The sequence below is a fragment of the Hipposideros armiger genome, unplaced genomic scaffold, assembly GCF_001890085.2.
Source record: "Hipposideros armiger isolate ML-2016 unplaced genomic scaffold, ASM189008v1 scaffold_22, whole genome shotgun sequence".
Taxonomy (NCBI): domain Eukaryota; kingdom Metazoa; phylum Chordata; class Mammalia; order Chiroptera; family Hipposideridae; genus Hipposideros; species Hipposideros armiger.
Genome location: NW_017731372.1, coordinates 1995856 through 2016499, shown reverse-complemented (window position 1 = coordinate 2016499; position 20644 = coordinate 1995856). Strand labels below are relative to the sequence as shown.

The following is a 20644-nucleotide window of genomic DNA, read 5'->3' as shown; positions in this document are numbered from 1 at the left end:
AAATATATGGTGATGGAAGGAGAACTGACTCTGGGTGGTGAGCACACAATGTGATATATAGATGATGTATTACAGAATTGTACACCTGAAATCTATGTAACTTTGCTAACAACTGTCACCCCAATAAACTTTAATTAAAATAAATAAATAAATAATTGCATGAATTAAAGTGATGTCTATAAAAAAGTTTTAATATCTAACAGCTTGCTCTCGAATTCAGATTGAGCAAAGATTTACTGCCCTCCTTTGCATTGAACTAAGCTCCAGGAATGGAGTCATGTTCAACACAGTTCAAGATCTTGTTCTCATGGATTTTGCAGCCAATTTTGGACGACAGACATTGAAAATCACATTTATCCGGAAAGAGCTAGGATTTGTAATCACTGAGAAATGTCAAAGAAAGATGTACTAGCTTTAAAGACAGTTATGAGGATAACCCTAAAATATTTTTGTCAGAAGTAGACACTGACAAGAACATGCCTCTGGTAGTGGTCTCAGCATTTTAGAGCCAAAAGGTTTTCGTGATCATCACATCACTGATTCTCCTCATTGGACAGAAAACAGAAGCCAGAGGTGGGAAGTGACTTGGCCAGGGTCACACATTTCCAGGATTGATTTTGTCTTCAGGAAGCATGAAGGTCTGGTGCCTCTGTTTCAAAGTCATTCCCCATGCTTTGTAGCCTCAGTACATCTATTCCTTTCAAGTTCACATTCAGCCAGTGGGATAATTACTAACTTCAGAGCTGCCCCTGAACTGCCTTTGCAAAACTCCAGGGTTCTATTGAACACAGTTTAAAAACCACTGACTTAGATAATGTATTGTTCGTTATTTAAACTTTTAGTACGTTCAAGCAAAAATGTCTTTTAATTCTCTGAAAACTGGCTATTCTCATTGGCAGCATTTATTCTTCTTTTCCTTTCCAGATGAATAACCCCATTAATGAAAGAATACACTGTGTACTTTCTTTTGTGCTCTTAGTCGTCTAAATTAACGTGTGTGTGGGCAGAGCTCAAGTGGTGAGACCAAAATACAGATCCTTTGCTGGGTGGGCATTCTGTGGGTCTTAAGCCTGAGGGTTCCCAAGCTTTCTTTGTGGTGATGGTAGAAATGGTTCTCTTTAGGCCCAAATCACTGGACCTGGAGTTTCTACATTTGAAATTCTAAGGTAGAGAGCTGCAATGATAAACAAACTGTCTATCTCTGTATTGCTAAGGCAAAAATGGAGAATTCTGGACTAATGAAGCCAGAGACATCTCATTGTAAGACAGTATTTCTTAAACTTCTGTAAAATTCTCTCATAGCTTGTCATAATAATGATCACTTATTGGATGTTTACTATATACTTAGGACTTACAAAACCATTGGAGATAGGTACCATTATTATTCCAGTTTTACCCATGAGAAAAATGAGGCTTAGCAGGTGGGGTTCCTACCTCAAAGAAACACACTCTAAGAGTGTAGACTCTGGAGCCAGGCTGATGAGGTTAGAACCCTGGCCTCACTCCTTACTCAGTGTGACCTTGAACTGGGTCCTTCAGTGTCCTCACCTGTACAGTGGAGATACTAATGGAACCTATCTCAGAGGATGGCTGTATTCAAAGCAGTGAGCTCCGGGCCACACTCATCGCGGGAACTCAACCCTACATTAGCTATTGTGTAAAGTGCTGTGTAAGTGTGCTTTCTTTCTTTCTTTCTTTCTTTTTCTTTCTTTCTTTCTTTCTTTCTTTCTTTCTTTCTTTCTTTCTTTCTTTCTTTCTTTCTTTCTTTNTTCTTTCTTTCTTTCTTTCTTTCTTTCTTTCTTTCTTTCTTTCTTTCTTTCTTTCTTTCTTTCTTTTCTTTTCTTTTCTTTTCTTTTCTTTCTTCTTTCATTAGGAAACAGTGTGTTTTTTCCAGGACCCATCAGCTCCAAGTCAAGTAGTTGTTTCAACCTAGTTGTGGAGGGCGCATCTCAGCGTCCCATGTGGGGATCGAACCCGCAACCTTGGTGCTACGAGCGCTGCACTCTAACCACCTGAGCTAACCAGCCGCCCCAATGTGCTTTCGAGTCTCCTCCTCGGTGCCTCCCTCCTTACAGATTGCTGTCCTTGAGCCTCCCCTATAAATTCTAACTGTATTAATCATTTTTGGATATCAGTAGTGGCAGCTTTGGCCGAGTGATACATCCTTCAACTTATTGACCCAGGTGGAGATGCAGGGAGAGTATCTCACCAGCAGAAACAGACCCCCTTGTACAAACTCCAAAACCAGAGAAAGAGCTTAAAATTGTCAGAGTCCTATGAGAACAGAGGTGGAAGGGGCTTTCAAAGAGGCAATTATTCTGATAAAGTACTGGCTTTACAAGGGAAAAAAAAAAGGCCTCTTCCGAGGAATTCTAATCTCACTGTTGGAAAAGAACACTGAACAACTCATCTCTCTGGAAAAGTAAAGGACAGCCTCTCCCTGGGGTAGCCTTGGACCACCCAGAGCCTTACAGATTTAGGCTGGAACGCCATTTCCCCTTGTTTCTTGAAGGCTGTGCCTTTTTTGTGGTTTCTTTTTTCTTTCCCCACAAATTTTCTCTCTCACGTATAAGAACCAAACTTCCCTCTTGAAGCCTCTAGTTCCCAGAACTTGCTTAGATAGTATTGTCACTGCAGAATGTCTGGCTTGCTGTGTGACCCCGGCAGGTAACCTAACTTCCCTGAGACGGTTTTCTCCGCTATAGAGTACCGGTTTTGTCTGCCCAACCGGCTTTACTCCATTTTCTCTGCTAAGTGGGCTCCACCTCACCCACCATGGGGTGACCACTAAAGAAATAAAAGTTAACAGTATTGCTTTGGCAGCTTCCCTTGCAGCCACGGGGTAAGCTCATAGTTTAAATTCTGTGAGATGGGGCTTTGAATTCAAGGTAGGATCACCTGGAATCTGTTCACCTGAGAGTGGTAGCAGCCACGACATTCAGTCTGCAGGGACTCAGTGACAACATCTGAGTCTAGGGATACTGGGGGAAGTGGTGATGCTGGGAGGTCTGTGCCCAGCATGTGTGTGGGGGGCGGGGGAACACTTGTTTCCTCCCCTCCTTGTGTTTCCTTAGGGAGGGTCCTCCCTAAGGTAACACCCTGGCTTGCCTCTCCATATCCGTTAGTTACCAGATTGGTGAATTGGGAGCCAACCTGTCTGTGGAGAACACGCTTCCCAGTCTACTGTGGAGTGAAAGGAGCTGGAGTTTGTGAGGGGAAGGAGTGTGTGGATGGAGGGAAGCCCAGGTTTTCCTGCTTTGCCGATGCCTGGCTGGGTAAGTGTGCCTAATTCCAGAATGAGGTGTTAGAATTTTCTTATTAATCCCTAAATCCATCTGCTTTTTCAAAACTTCATTTTATTGCAGAAGGAAACTTTATATGATCATCTTTTATGCAAAACGGTCTTTGTGAACTTTAAGCATGGATAACCTTTAAATACACAATTATTAAAAAGCAACATATTTGGTCCATGTACCACTTAAAATCATATTCAGATCAGTGGTGTCCGAGTTTTACTGTGGAAAATACTGTATTATGCTATACTGCCTCTCTTTTTATGGAGATAAGCCATTCTTACTCTGAGGGAAGAAAGATCAACTACACTGAAATGAGCCTGAAACATTATTTATTCAGCCACATTTAAATTAGTAGGTTCTCAAGGCAATTACGCAAATTGCACCTGTCTCTTTATTACTGTAGCTTTCTAGTAAGTGTTAAAATCAGGAAGTGTGAGTATTCCAATTTGTTATTTTCAAGATTGTTTTGGTTATTCTAGGTCCTTTGCATTTCCATAAATTTTAGAATAGCATGTCTACTTCAAAAAAGTCTGATGAGATTTATATCGGGATTGCATTGAACTAGAGATCAAATTTGAGGAGAATGGACATTTTTAACAATATTGAGTCATCATTCGGTGAACATGGTATATCTGCCCATTTAATTAGGTCTTCTTTAATTTCTCTCAGCAATATTTTATAGCTTTTAGTGTAGAGTTTTTGCATGTCTTTTGTTAAATTTATTCCTAAGTGTTTTGTGTTTATGATAAGAAATTGTTTTATATTTTGATTTAATACTTTTATTTAAAATCTTGTTTATTGGTGCTAATATAGAGACATATATTTGTATAGTGTCCTTATAGCCTACAACCTTGTTAGATTCACTTATTTGTTCTAGTAACTTTTTTATACATTCTATAGGATTTTTTTTTAAGCTGAGCCATCCTGCCACCTGTTGGCAGCTCAACGGCAACTCAGCTTGGGCTGGGAACCAAACTGGCAACACTTGCTCAGAGCTCGCACTCTTGAGTGAGCTCTTAACCAACTGAGCCACTCAGCCAGCCCAGGTTCTATAGGATTTCTAATGCAACTAATCATGCAGTCTGTGCAGAAATAACAGTTTTACTTTTTCCTTTTCAATCTTGATGCCTTTATTTCACTTTCGGCCAAATAAAACTAAGACCTCCAGTATGATGTTGGATAGAGGAAGTTAGAGTTCACAGTCTTGCCTTATTCCTGAAATTAGATAGAAAGTATTCAATATTTCATTATTATATGTGATGTTAGCTGTATGTTATTAAGAGATGCCCTTTTTTAGGGTAAGTGCCCTTCTATTCCTAATTTGCTGACAATTTTATTGTGAAAACTGTTGACTTTTGCCAAATGCTTTTAATGCATCTATTGAAATTACCATGTGGTTTTTCTCCTTTATATTGTTAATAGTAAATTACATTGATTGCTTTTCAAATTAAACTAACTTTATCTTCCTGGGATAAATCATTGTGATAATGATGTATTACCTCTAATATATTGCTGAATTTGACTCACTAATATTTTGGTATGAACTTTTGTGTCACTATTCATTAAGGATATGTTTTTTTCTCTTTTCTTGTAATGTCTTTATCAAGCTTTATTATTAATTTAGGGTTATGCTGGCCTCAAAACAAGCTAGGAAAATTCCCTTCCTCTTTTTTTGGAAAGAATTTAAAATTGGTGTTATTTCTTCCTTAAATGTTTTATATAATTTAGTGTACTATATTTAGTGAAACCATTTGTACTTGGCATTCTTTTTGTGTGAAAGTTTTGATAACAAATTCAATAAAAAAAATAGATATATGGGTACTCAGATTTTTCATTTTTTCTGTTAGTTTTGGTTAGATGGTTTTCAAGAAATTTGTGCATTTTAAGTTGATTTTATAGACATAAAATTGTTCATAGTAATCCCTTATTATTCTTTTATTGTATGTAAAACCTGTAGTGATACGCCCTCTTTCAGTCTCAATATTGGTAAATTGTGATTTGCTTGTTTTTTTTTATCAGTCTTGCTGGGGCTTAGCAATTTTATTAATTTTTTCAATGAACAAATTTTGGGCTTTGTTAATTTTTTAATACAGCTTGCTTTGTATTTCACTGATTTCTGTTATTTTCATTATCATCTCTCTTCTATATCTTTTGAGTTTAATTTGTTTATATTTTTTATTTTGTTTATATTTAAAGTGAAAACTTAGATTATTGGTTTTAAACAGTTCCCTTCCCATTTCTGCCTGCTTTTGGTTGTACTCTGGTGTCTTTCAAGCAGCTAGGTAAAATATTTTGTCCATAGTTTATAAGTGTTATCTGCAGGATATTCTAATAGCCCTTCCACGATTACTGGAACTGGAATTCAGCTTTAAGCTTTATAATCTTGGGTAAGTATTCTAACCCAAGTGCCAAATTCCTCTTCTGTAAACTGGGGATAATAGGACAACATATACCTTGGAAGATTGTTTGTCATGTAAAGCAAATGAGATAATGCGTTGAGATATATTTTGAAAGAATAGCATGAAATACAAATTACCTTTATTATCATCAATACAATAAAAAGAATTACTCCCATGGCATGCACCTGTATTTGCACTAAAAGTTAAGACACAATACTAAGTCATTTAATATTCATAGTCTGGCAGATGAGGAAGATATTCCTTTTTCTTCTTCCAAGGTACTCTAACCTTGTAATTATATGCAGCTTCATATTCAACTGATATTGATTAAATGCCTATCATGCATACATTAGGCATGTTTATGTGCTCTATCTTATTCAATTTATTTCTCACATAAAAATAGTGCCCTCCAATTTATCAGCATGTAACAATATCTCAAAAAAATTTTTACACTTTGATTCCACTCTTAAAAATTTATCCTAAGGAAATCATCAGAGATGGTACCCAGATTTATGTGCAAAATGCATATTGTAGCCTTATTCATAATAACAAAAAGTTTGGAACAAGCAAAATAAATATGTGTAAAGGATTCATCAAATAAATTGTGATGCATACATATAATGCAGTATTATTCAGCTGTTAAAAACGTATTTCAAAGGTTATTTTATCACATGGGGAAAATGTACATAATAGAATATTAAATGTAAAGAATAAGATTACTGTGTAAACATCATGATTATAATTTTATTAGAAAATATGAATCAGAAAAAAAATAACAGGAAGGGAATAAACCAAAAGGCTAAGAATGATTATCCCTGGAGTGATACAGTTAGGGATGACTCTTCACGTACTTTGCCAGGGTTCTAAACTGTTCACAATGAATGTATAATTTTTACTTTCAGTTTTCCCTTTGGCCCCCAGATACATTCTGAAGTGGATGAATCATAATCCTCAGTTCAGTAAATACTCTCTTCATTGGTCCATGAATAGCCATTATTTATTAATGTGTTTGTTTATTATAATGTAACAAGTACTCATAAACGCAATGATCAGTAAAAAAGGTAGAACTTGAACAAAAATATACATCTAGATATGAATCTTCTTGATTGTGCCACTCACCACTTTTCTCTAACCAAGATAACCTCTGTCTGAAATCTCATAATTCCTTTGTTTGCCTTTTAATAGTGTTGTATCTAATTTGCTATATAGCCCTAAAAAGCATATAATTTTTTACTTTGCTAGCTTCAATTTTTTTGAGAGTAATATGCTATATATTATCTTCTAAGACTCTTTTATACTTAATGTTTTATTGCTAAGATTCATCTATATTGATGTATGCCACTGGAGCTCATTTATTTTAATGACTATATACTATTCCTTTGTATGACCATATTACGGGTATTTTGTATTTAGGCTATTTCCAGGCTTTTCCTGTTATGAACACTACTATGAACATTCTTATCCACGTCTTCCCAGTGCCCCCGTATAATAAATTCTCTTGGATATAAATCTGGGAGTGGAAATGCTCATCATAAGGTATGTGAAAGTTTAACTTTAAAAGATAGTGTCAAACTGTTTTTTCTATGTGGCTGCATCAGTTAATATATATTTCCACCAACGGAGATCCTATGGGTCTGTATTCTTGCCAGCATTTGGTCTTGTCATATGTATTACTTTCATATTCAGGAGAAGAAAAATTTTTCTAAAAACAAATAAGAATGGAAACAAAATCACCTTGCCTCCCTTTCCCCCAAATTCTGGGAAAGATTTGGGGCACAGGAGATAATGTATAAAACTATCCTTCCACCAACAGCTTTTCAAAACCTTCCAGGTCTGGAAACCCTCTCCTACCAAGTGGAAACAATGCGGGGTGTGAGAAGGTAGGAAACTGCAGTTTTGTGTCATGAGGACTCTTTCCAGCAGATGGTAAAATTATGCTGCAGGTCTAAATTAGAAACCTCTCTCATATTCTCATTTCTCTCTCTCTCTCTCTCTCTCTCTCTCTCTCTCTCTCTCTCTCTCTCTCTCTCTCTCTCTCTCTCTCTCTCCTGAAATACAAACACTGGCCCAGACACATCCTTTTTATTCTCTGCAATACGTTCCCAAGATACTCTCTTTGCAAATAGCAAAGAACTAACCTGCTTATCTGGTGTTTTGTTCTTGACTCCAGAGTAAGAACTTACCAGTTACACTAAGTGGGGTAAGGGGTTCCCTGCACAAGCGCTGGAACGAGTAAGAAATAGGAACCGGAAAAATTGAAAAGCCCATTTCAATTGTGGCACACGGCTTGCTTCTCCTTTCAGAACTGAATCCCAGTTTCTATCAATTTGCAGGAGCCTGGGACGTGATACAGAGCACCAGATGGACGTGAGGGTGTGTGATTTTGCCCACTGATTCTGAAAGAGGTAGGCAGCCCATTTAAACATACTATACAGAAAAACAACCAGGAGAAAACTGAGGGCCAAATGCTTCTCAGTCTGGGCTTATCATTCAGGCTAGAGACCACAAAGGATGACCCTCAGAGGCGGTCCTCCAGGGCAGTTTCACAAGCCCCTTCAGTCTGCTTTGCGGGGTCCTGTCAGGGCTCTGGAGAAAGCAAGGAGAGTCAGGGAGGCAGTTAACACCCCATCTTATTTTAGATAGAAATAGAGTGGCTTCAAAAGAGTCTATTTAACATATTTGGTTTCAAAATCAATTTTCTGGTGAAAAAAGTCCTCTATCTTAAAGAAAGTTCAGGAGCCACTGATAGTGTTTAAGACTGTAAGGTTTCAGGGTAACAGATCTGAAATAATCTTTGGGACATCAGAGCTATATGGAAAGAGGTTAGATGTGGATTCTGTGGTGCAGAAGGTAGGTCCACGTCTTTTCAAAACCAACCAAGTAGGAAATAAGGCTTGAATCTTCTGATAAAAATTAAGGAGCCAAACCTAGGACTGTTACTCTAATGTCAGTAAGATTCATGAGGGGAAGGAAACAGTACCAATTTTGTTCACCCTTGTATTCTTGCACCTAGCACAGTGCCTGGTACATAATGGGTGTTAAAATTATTTGATAAAGGAAGAAAGAAAAAAGAAAGATGGAGGGAGGCATACCATGTGGGCAGGGCCAAGAGTGTCTTTACAAAATAACTCTAAAACTTGTCCAAAAAATAAGCGCGTGCGCGCACACACACACACACACACACACACACACACACACACACCTGAAGTTTTTCATCAGAGAGCACAACGAAGAAAAAATTCAGAATAACAGTCAGCAAAAATTTACCTCATCTACAGAAAAACCTTAACAACATACCTGTGACACGTCTTACTTTAAAGAGCATCAGTTCCTTGGAACCCTCCAGTAAAACTTAGCTGTGACCTGAACCTCTAAGCAGCTCACCTGCTATCTAGAGCTGTAAATAGATACATTTTTAAGAACATATGCCCAGAAGCATTTGGGCTTAGCAGTAATTGATTCGAGGCCCCTCTGTTTGCAGGCAGAGAGGTCGAAGTTCCATCCTTGGTCCCTGACCTTCGCCTGAAATCACTGCTGTACAGTATGGCGGGCCAGCCGCCACAAGTCGATCAGTACCCGAAGGGGGGAGTGGGAATGAATAAAGAGACACTCACACAAATGCTGATGCGGCCGGTCTTCACTGATGGTGAAGCACTGAGTTTATTTTTCCTCACCAATATATGCAGTTTGAGTACGTGCAACACTGCAGGTACAACTACGCATTACCTCATACAGAAGAAGATCATTAACTATCTACTGGAGACTTAAAGATCAGGGGGGCTTTAGGGGATTAGCTTCCCAGGACACTTTCTTCCATTAGCCAAGATAGCCATCTATCTATAGTATCTCCTAAGGAACTGGCCATCCTCACCACATTCCTCAACAACTTGTATGCACCATCCAGGTGCAGGCAGAGACAATGCCTTAGGAGCAGAAACAGGTTAAGCATTAACTGAGCCAGTCTGTAAGGCTCTGAATTTGTAACCATGGCTCCCCATAGTACAGGACACGCTCTCCTTTCTGTTCTCAGCAGCAAGCAACAACCAAGGTTGAGGAGGTGGGCACACACGCATTCTTTGTAAGGATCAAAAAGGGGCCGGAAATCAGCACATATTTTAAACAAAGGGCATAAAACACTGCACCATTTGGCACTGCTCTCAGACTAACAAAAAAGAAAATTGTGTATGTTTTTGAGAAGCCACACTTAACTGGCTCCAACTCTGTAGGCGGTATATAATATGCTTGTTCATTGTAAGGATCCGTTAATGGGCTTCTATTTTGAGTATAAGCAGCTAAATCCAAAATTGGTTTCAACCCACAGAGTGAAAGGCTGAGGAAATCTCAACATAGATACAATAGACAATCTTACCTGTAGTTCATGAGAGATTCCTGCAGAAATGGATAAAGAAGGTATCGAGGCTCCATGGACCCCAAATCAGGCAGAGTAGCCCTGGAATTTTCAGGCTGGACCTTACCAGGAAGGAAATAAGCACAGCATTTAGGAAATATCTTTAATAAACTGATAAGGCATTAATTTGAAGGGAGTAAACTATATTTATTACACTTTCCAGTGGGCTCAAATTGGTAAGTTGCATTGGACCCTACCAGTCAGAGCAGACCACAAAGAATCCTTCAGGAAAAAAGCCTTTATTAGACGATTAAAGTTTAAGAGGTTTGTAAAATAAACTAAACTTTGTGAGAGGACGTGACCAAAATCCAATCAGAGCAGAGCCTGTGATCTATGAATTTTAAGACATTACTGCTGAGATTGACAAGCTAAAAACGGGAAGGTGTGAGTCTGGATTTCAGCATTGGTGTTCCCTCAGCCAATTCATGCCTGGCTGATTATGTCCCGAAATCTTACCTCATTCATGGCTGTAACTGCCAAACTCGGGGCCTCCCACAAAGATTCGAGTCTTTTGGACGAGCAAGAAGTTTATGTAAGATTTGAAGCCAATAAGTCCTAAAGTAACCTCTTGCAAATTCTATTAATCTATGGTTTCGGTGGTTTAGCCTGGTTTTTGTTGCTGTCGCTTCCCCTGCCTCAACAAAGCAGGAACGTGAGGGTACATATGGCGTCCACCCCAACACGAAACAGAGAGCCCCTCACTCACTCCACCCCTAGTTATGAGTCCCTTGTCCATGCCAGGCAATCTTCTAGGTCCTGGGGAAACAGCAATGAACAAAGCCACGTCCAGCCCCCAGGGAGGCCCCTTCTAGCTTTCAACAAGGATACACTAGTGGAGGCTAGACAGAGGCAGAACATCTTAAGAAACCAGAGGTGGTATTTTAAAAGACCTTCATTTGGCAAAATGTGGGCACAACTAGGCCCCAGCACAGCTATGCCAAGGGCAAAGAGGCGGGGGGCTTTATCTCTCTTACCCCAATCTTCATCTTAAGATAAGTAGAGATGGATTCTTTATAATATTACACGGCTACTAACTGTAGTGCTAAAATTTCCCCCAGTGGGTCCCCATGTTTAGATTCTCTTTATTAATAGATTGTCTATGGAGGACAGACTTTAGCTATAGAAGTTGCAAATAAGCAAGACATGCCCCAGGGAGCATGGCAGATGAGAACTGGGCTAAAGGTGTGCCTTACGAACACAGGACTTACTGATGGGCAGCAGCTGCCAGACAAGTAGAAGATAAGACAGCAAGAGGGTGTGCTTCAGAGACAAGTTGCCAGCCAGAGGTAGTGGCTAACCACGCAAGTGGAACAGAAGGGTAAGCTAAAACAGTGTTTGGGGGCTTGGGCCAGTAGAAGTTCATTCACGACACAGGAAAGAATAGTTTGAGCCAAGAGGTGGAGGAAAAGTCTAGATGCCATGGTGGGAGGAGGTCGTTGGTGATGACGCAGTAAGGGCCGTTGTGAGAGCAGGCTCCGTGAAGAACGATTGCACTCACCTCCTAAACGGCCTCCTGGCACCTGCTCCATTCTGCACACCGCTTGCTGCTAGAATACACATTCCCAGGCTCAGAATTCTTTCACAGTGCTGCTGTCACCTGCACAATAAATGTCAAACTTCTTAGCGCAGATACCCCATCCCAAATCGGGGTTACAGTTATTTGCATCACTGCCAGTCTTTGCCACTGCAGACACTGCCCCTTCAAGGAATGGACCGTTTCTTATTAGGCTTTTTATGTCACCCCAAGTCTACTCATTATGATATGAAGCTCAGCTCATGGGGTTGAATGAATGGAAAAATAAGTGAGAGTTGGAATGAAAGAATGAATGAATGATACCGACACTGCCTGTCTTTGTAACAATGGGTTCCTGAGCCCTACAATACGGAAGTTGAAGATAACCTATAATTTTCCTTTGTGAGATGCCTGTCACGTTAAAAGAAATCCAACACCCTGTTGTTGCTTAGTCATTGTCAAAGGGCTTTATTTTAGTGAGTTACCTTGATATTTCCTTGTTACAACGAGACAAGTTCAATTGACACGAAGATCCCTGATTGGAATCGGATGCTCCCGGTGATATGACAAGTGTGAATGGAAGCACTGCCATTTAGCGTGACATTAAGACGGAACACATGCGCAGGTCTGTCAGGCCTCTGAGTTGTGCCACGGAATCGCCAGGATGCTAATCGACTTTGCTTTGTGATTCCCTTGTCGGCACATTTATTTTAGCTCCTCTGGCAGAGCCGGAGGCTTGCTCTGCTAAATGCACGATGACGTTGTTTTCTAATTAGGTGTCTTGACGCAGCAGGTATTCCAGTGTTGAACAATTGCTTTTGTTTCCTGAATGTGCCAGCAAGCTGTCTCGCTTCTAACTGCCTGCTCTCTCAGAAACGTTATCCGCAATGTAAAATGAGAGAACACCTGGAAGGCACCTGGCCGAGTGTGTGTGGCGCCTGGGAGGTCTTTGGGAAACGGGCACCCCATCCCCTGGTTCACCTTCGCCTTCTGACCTTCTAATTAACCCCAGAGATAGAATATGACCTCCGTAAGGCTTACAGCTTTTTATTATTCATCCCAGAAGAGTGTTCAGGAATTCTATGAACAGATTCTCAATGGATTCTGGAAATCATAAAAGCCATATTGTATACTGCGTGCGTTCCGTGTGCCAGGGTCTCAACTTTTCGTTTCCTTTCATCCTCACAGGAAGTCTATGAGGTAGAAAATTATTTTCCTCTCTGCCTTTTAGAGGAAGGAACCCTAACTGAGAAGTCCAGTAGCTGAGGGTACAGAGTGGGTGAGTAAGGGGGGTGAGACAAGAACCCCCATCTACCTCTCTCCAAATTTCTTCATCCCCGAACGGGACCGGGCCTTGTGCACTGTCCTGCCCTCTTCAAGCATGCTTCTGGGGGCCAGCTCTGTACGGGCGCTATGCAGGACACAAAGATGGACGTGCCACAGCCCTGCCCTGAGGCATCCTTCCGGGCTGAACAGTATTGTCACTGACCCCAGGTTTAAGTGCCAGCGCTCCCTGGGCCTGGAGAGAGGCCAGTCACGGCTCGGCCCTTCCTCTGGGCTGCTGCACCTGGAATGTGGAGGAAGGAAGAACTTCCTGTAGCTAGGGCACAGCTTGACCCCCTCTCCCTGCAAACTCCCCCCTCCACTTCCGCCCCCAATTTCAGCCCAGAGGGGAGAGAACAGCAGGTGCTCCTGCCCCCTCAACGTTCTGGGAGCCCATTCATTGTCTAATTTTGCTTAGGCCTGGCCTGCTTCCCTGGGCATGTGGGCAGAGCACCAGCTAATTGGCAGGGCTGCTCCCAACACCAAAGGACTCAAAGCTGCCTGTTCACCCGCAGGGGGTCCGTGTTCCCAGCTTGCGCTCTGACATTTTCTGGGGCCTGAGGAAGGTGTAACAGGGAAAATCAGGTCCGGACAGCTTGGCAGAGATGACCCCAGAGGAAGGGACGCAGGTGAAATCCAGCTGGTCGAGATGCTGGGTCGGCAAGGAGGACACCTGACCCGGGGAGAAGGATAAGTCCTTGTAGGGACAGAGCAAAGCTCGTCCTGTCCTCCTCCCACCTGCCAGGCCCAGGGAGCCTGATTCCTGGTAGACAACAAGGTTGATGAGTTGGAGGCCGTTCCCTGCTCCCCACTCCCAGCTCCCAGCAAGAGCCCTTACTCAGTAAGACACAAATGTCTGTGGGTGACTGTTGCAGGTGCTGTGGTGCTCCTTGACCTGGACAAAGAAACCCCTCACAGAGACTTCGTAGCCAGGTATATTTATGTTCAAATCTCACCTCTGTGGCTGACTGTAGCTAACTTTTACTGGGCCTTGAGTTAAGGAAGGTCTTTTGAACACTATATCATTTAATGCTCTCAACTACCCTTCAAGGGAAATTATCTTTTAATCTTTGTTTTATAAGAAATGGAAGCTTAGTTCAATACTTTGCCTGTGGAGATAGACCCAGAGAGTGCCAGTGCTGGGCCTAGAACTTGATTCTGGCTGACGGAAGTCCATGCTGTAAACCATTAGGGCTCTTGTACAGAGACCCTTTGTGTGAAGACATAATGATATATGAGACAGTGCCTGTCCTCATGGAGAATGAGTTCCTTAGTTTCATCACCTCTAATGGAATTAATATTATGCATCTTGCAGGGTTTTTGTGAAAATGAGAGATAATGTAAAAAGGTCCTTGAGGGTTGGGGTGCAGGGGAGTCCCCGATCCCTCCCTGGAGAGGGAACTGCAAGGCTCATTCTTACTGCTGTTATTTCTCTTAAATTAAATCTCTTTCAAAAACATTACATTAAATTAGAATGGAGCAACTGTTGAGTCTGAAGGGTGAGGCAATGGGTTTTGTTTTCGTTTTCATGTTTTCCAAATTAAAATCCTATGTTATGTTTTTCTCACTGTAATTGTAATACATGTTGACACATTCATTATGGAAACTATAGAAACTGTAAAATCGAAAGTAAGAAAAATCTTTACTTCCCACTGTTCAGAGATGATGACTGTTAAAACATTTTTTCTTTATTTCCAGTGTTTCATTAATATATTTGCTTTTTAAAAAAATAACATTGGTATAATATTGCATGCTACTATACTATATCTCACTTTTAAAATGCAATATATCCTGAACATTTCACCCTGACATCAAATAATTCTTAAGACATACAAAAATTAATGGTTGCTTTCCGATTTTCTTTGCAAAGTGGTTTATTACTTTTGTACTGGAAAAAAATATGCTTAAAGGAACTCCACTGTGTTAAGAATACATTTGTTTTTTGGCAGGGGGAATGCATTGCTTTGCCCAACAGGTGTAGTGTCCTATGTTTTATGTCCCACTCAGGCCACGTGGAGGGTGGTAATCCCCAATAGAGATAGGTGACTTTGTGAGGGTTCAATGAGATCAGGTATGCGATGTCCCCAGGAGAGTGTGGGCCCTGGTGAGTGCTCACTGATGACAAAACTGTGTTAGTCAATGACAATGCCAAGAGAACAGATGGTTGCTGCTTGGGGGTGCCTGCAGAGCTGGGGGATAGCCCTGCCAGGTTGTGCTGGACCCAGCTCCCATGGACTCCCAACAGCCAATTGTTAAATCCTCAGGGACTTTGCAAGCTACTTGTTAAAGGTTGTGAATCCATTGGTAGTTTGGAATCTGTCATGGTGGGAGTATTAACACTGCAAAAATCGGAAATCAGCAAATGCTACAATCAGGGCTATTTATTTGCATATAGGTACACACACACACACACACACACACACACACACATTTTTACCAGCGCACCACTTGGCAGGGACAATCCAAAGAATGGCTTTGCTGCTCCTCCAAGTGCCCTACAGAGCCCTACAGAAAATGCTTCTGAAGGCTCGTGTAGAATTATTAGATTTTGTAAAGATGGGATGTGATAAGCGCGAGCTAAAATCCTGGTGTGATTGCTCTTGCTTTGACTGTAAAGAGGAAGCATAAGCGTTGGGGAGTTTAAAAGGGCAAACCAGAGGAGGAAAACATGAATTACGGGATTGGAGGATGAGACTGCAAGAAAAGGGGAGACTTGTCACCTGGCGGGACAAGGACCTGTTCATGTGAGTGAATAGGAAGCTGAGGGTTGGAGAGACATCCTTGTCTGAGAGAAGGCTGTGGGGAGGAGCTGAAGAACGGATGCACGCAGAAGGTCCTCTTCCGACGTTCCACACTGAGCCAGCAGGCACGGGTCAGAGGCAAAGGGTCTGTGTGCTAGAAGGGTTCACAGGTCACTGACCCACCTTCTTCATCTGATAGGTAAGGAAGTGGGGTCCAGAGAAGGTAAGGAACGTTCCCCAAATCTAGAATGAAGGGTGTTAGACTCCCAGCTCAAGGCTCTTGTCTGGGATGCCTACTGCCTGATTTGTTATGGATGATATACCTGTAGTCACATAAACACGAGGTTTGACAATTAAGTTCGCGAACTTTCCACCGTGTGCTTATGGGTGGAGTTTAAGGGACTTCAAGCAGAAAAGTCTTAGTCTGTTGGGCTGCTACAGGAGAATACCATAGACTGGCTGGCTTATAAACAACAGAAATTTATTTCCCACAGGTCTGGAGGCTGGAAAATCCAAGATCAAGGCACCAGCAGATTTGGTGTCTGGTGAGATCTGAGTCCTGGTTCATAGATGCTGTCAGTTTGCTGTGTCTTCACCTGGTGGAAGGGGTGAGGAATTTCTCTAGGGTCTCTTTCATAAGGGCACTAATTCCATTCCTGAGGGCTCCACCCTCATGACCCGATCACCTCTCCTAATACCATCATCCTGGGAGTTAGGATTTCAGTGTATGAATTTGGGGGCAGGGAACATAAACATGCACTGTGGGACTGTGGAAATGGAGTAGAGGGAGGAATCGGTGAAATGCATGTCATGAAAAGAAGGAAGAAACAGGCGAAGGTAAAGGGAACATTTGGTTTTTAGGTATATTAATGAGAAATCAATTTGTGACTGGATATGGAAATTGGGTACAGGTATATCAAATAATATCTTATTTAGATTAATACCCAAATTGAGAAGAGCCCCAACTCCATCCTGCCTCGTTACAGGAACTTGGCCCTGGCAATCATTTCTAAGAGTCCCCCCCCACCCACCCGCGCACCCCACCAGGTGCTTAGAGATAGGCTGTATTCTTCCTCTCCCGCTTTGTCCTGCCTTGCAGTCTGGGTTCTCTGGTGGAAGCGAAGACAGAGTTTAAGCTTCAAGATATTTACTGGAGTAGCAGCAACACCTGTGAAAGGCAGGGAAGGATGCGTGTAGGGCACAGAAGGAATTTCAGTACACGCCCAGCAAGGGCTCTGCCAACCAGGTGGAGGGTCTCTGCAGAGACTTCTGCTGTCCTGTGTGACGTGGGCAGGGTTTTCCTCAGCTGCTTCACTCAGGCCCCCGACGAGAGCGGCCCAGGGAGGGGATGAGCAGGCAGAGAGGCTCTCTGCAGCCAGGCTGATGCTGCAAGAGCGGACCCCCGGAGGCTGAGGCTAACTGCTCCCCTACAGCTGCATGGGGGAGACACAGGTCCCCTTTCCTGCTCTATCCCCCTCTCAATGGTGATGCAGTGATTCTACTAGGAGGAACTTTCGGAAGGGCTGGGGGCATCAAAAGGGAAGTAGGGCCCAGAGGACACTGTGTCATAGTCAGTGTTAGACCTGACCACTCTCGGATCGCATAGGTACAGACTACCTCATACTGGCTCTTAATGGAATCGCACCAAACCTTTACATATCGAAACACGTATAGCATGGAAGGGAAAACTTCAGATCATAAAACACGCCATTTCCCTCAATAGTCACATGTATAACTAATAGAATTCTGATTGGAATCTAAGTAGTGTTTTTACTTATTTGGATACATAATCATAAAATTCATGTGGAAGATTAAATGTCCAAACATAGCCATAAAACAATGAGGAAAGGGTAGTGAAGGAAGACTTTCCTACCAGAAAATAAACCATTCGCTAATGCCATTGTAATACAAACCATGGAACAGGAATTTTTAAAGATCCATAAAATCCCCGGAACAACCTAAAGAGCCCAGAAATGATCTCGATATAGATAGTAATATAATATACTATATGAGAAAGGTAACATTTCAATCCAGTAGGGAAAGGATGGTTGATACACTGTAGTAAATGGTGCTGCCATCATGTGCTATCTACCCAGAAGGAAGTTGGACCCCTATCTCACACCATACTCAGAAATAAAGTTCTGATTGTTTAAAGCCCTGAAATAATAAAAAGAAAGTTTAAAAAGAAATTTAGGCATGTATATTATAATCTGCATGTTGGAGGAGTATTTTTATTAAGACGGGAAAATCAAAAGTGCTATACCGGGGCCGGCCGAATGGCGCGTTGGTTAAGATCTGGTTTGGGATGCCAGAGGGCCCTGGTTCAGATCCCACATATGAGGGCCAGTGACACTGCCCTCTACAGCTAAGATGGTGAACGGCAGCTCGATCTGGGGCTGGGCTGCCATGAGTCCTGGCGGTGGCGTAAGCCGCAGTCCCCTGCTGCAGTGGTTTGCCATGGGCTACCATGTGTAGCCAGCAGCCAGCGCGAGCGGCCGTTCAGAGGCCAGCGACTGATCTACCTCGTCCGGGAAAAGCGCAATGATGGTGCCAACTAGGGCCAGTGAAGCCACGTCCTCCACAACTAGACTGAAGAACAAAACGACAGCAACTTGTCTGTCCCGTCCCCCTTCCCCGATTCCCCAACGCTGTTCCCCTCCCCCAATTCCCCAATAAAATCTTTTAAAAAAAGTGCTATGCAGTGTTTTTTAATAAGCAAAAATTAAAATAATGGACTCTGTATCATTCTCAAAGGGCTGCTTTGTCATCTTAAGATGAACCAGTTTAAAAATAGAATATGGAATTAATTGGGGGAAATCAGCAAGTGATGAAACAGCAGAATAACCTTTGCAAATTTTTCAGAGAGTGCATTTCTGGACGGTTTACTAATAGGACTTTTTTATTTTAGAGAGAATTGTCCAAGTCTACCCAAACAGGTGCTGCTGAAGAAAACTTTTTTGGATTTCAGCAAAATCAAGAGAGGTTACATTTTCTCTCCTTTGCTAATATGTTACGTTTTCCATAAAATTGGGGGAAAAAAGTTGTGGACAGAATGTCATCCACCAGGACATTTTAGAAATGCAGAACCTGAGGTTTTTTTTAAGATTTTATAGGGGAATTCGGGGAAGGGAGCAGCGTTGGGGGATCTGGGAAGGGGAACAGACAAGTTGTCTTTTTGTTCTTCACTCTAGTTGTGGAGGACGTCGCTTCACTGGCCCATGTTGGTATTATCATTGTGCTCTTCCCGGGTGATGCAGTTGCTCACCGGTCATTGGATGGCCACTCACGGTAGCTCACAGCAGCTCACAAAAGCTCACACCAGCTGTTGGCCAGACCACTGCAGCCTACGCTGTCGCCAGTGACTCACAGCAGCCCAGCTCCAGGTCGAGCTGTTGTTCACCATCTTAGCTGTAGAGGGCGCAGCATCACTGGCCCTTATGTGGGATCCGAACCGGGGCCCTGATGCTCAGAGCTGGCGTCCCAAGCCAACTTGTAACCAACATGCCACTCGGCCAGTCCGAAGCTGAGCTTTTGATTTTATGCCATAAATCGAATAAAATGCAGGAAACCATCTTTTCCAAGTCATGCTGTCATCATTATGTACCTGCGGGGCCACATCTTGTCCAGGGAGGAGACTACTTCATTTCTTAACAACTGTAATGCCTTCTCTGAGGACTCCCAGTGACTGCTAAGCACGAGCCTGTCTGAGACTATCCTTCAATGTTAAGTCAGAGATTCAATCAGAATCTGAAATAGTCTTACAAAAAAAAAAAATCACTAGAAAGTCACATCATGCAGATTCAATCCTGGACCTTTAGCTTCATTGTATCATTAAAGATAAAATTCTTTAAAAACTGCAACCACTGCACAACAGAAAGTATTATTTTAAACTAGCTGACTGTCATGGTTTGAGCAAAGACCAAGGAGAAAAATAAACAAACAAGGTGGAGGAAGCTGGGATGGGATTTTTTTTTCATGGCATAACATTATTTTATTTATTATGTACAGAAGACAAGGAAGTGTTGCCTGAGCCAGGATGATTTTGTCTCACCAGGTACCAGCCTGGGGTGTGAAAAAGCAACATTCTTTCTACCACGAAAGAGAGCTGCTCTAGACACATCAGGACAGATTGTTTTTCCCTCTGAAAAATCCTATCTTACGACCATGTGTGTTGTTTTTGCTGTAGTGGGATTTGGCTGTCTCCTATGAATTGCTTCTGAGTCTCCTTTTGTCTTATGCTCTATTTTTAATGTGACCACCAGCCTCTGGCATTGAATGCAAAGCCCCAAACCCATTCAACCAGAGGCTGGTGGCGTAGAACAAATCATTTGTTTGTTTTTCTTTCCCTCCCTGACCCAAATACTAAATTGAAGCGACATTGAAAGTATCAACCTAAAAAAGAGGAAGAGGGAATTCAAGGGATTTGCTCCATGTAAAAACTATATGTCAATGTTCTGAAGTCTTAAGAGCAGGCAAGCCTGTGGGAGACCAGCCCCCCGGCAGACGCCCAGGTGATAAAATTGTTCAGGTTTGACTTTGAGTTTTGTTTTGCTTTATTTTTAGTTTATAACGGTAGTAACTAATATAAGGATGCTGTGCCCAGCTTATAAATTGTTTTAACATGCATTCATTACCTAATGTGGTCCTCACAGCTGCACAACGGTGAGATAGCATCAATATCCCCATTTTACAGAGAAGAAATTCGAGGCTCCAAGAGATTCCTTTACCCAGGTTTCCCCATTAACAAGAAGCAGAGTTCGAATCAGGTGTAGGAATTCTGACTTCCAATTCCTTGTTTCTACAGCTGCCTTTTTAAAGTAGACCTGAAACCATGGCATCTGTGAGCTGAAAGGGACCTTTGAGATGGGCTCGGCCAGCATTTGCCTCCATCTGCAGGATGTGAACACATGTTTCAACAAAACAAAATTTGAGAAATGCCAGGGTAAATTAGGACACTAAATGGA

General features: G+C 42.0%; 1 long non-coding RNA gene across 1 annotated transcript in view; it reads right to left on the bottom strand.

Moving 5' to 3' along the window:
- LOC109379136 (uncharacterized) overlaps positions 1–12175 on the bottom strand; it is a 30271-nt gene extending 18096 nt beyond the window's left edge. The window contains exons 1-3 of the long non-coding RNA XR_002123116.1: positions 12102–12175; positions 11602–11700; positions 10065–10165 (exon numbers count right to left, since the gene is read on the bottom strand). This is a non-coding gene — a long non-coding RNA (uncharacterized LOC109379136). The remainder of the gene's footprint in view (positions 1–10064; positions 10166–11601; positions 11701–12101) is intronic.
- Positions 12176–20644: the final 8469 nt, after the last annotated feature.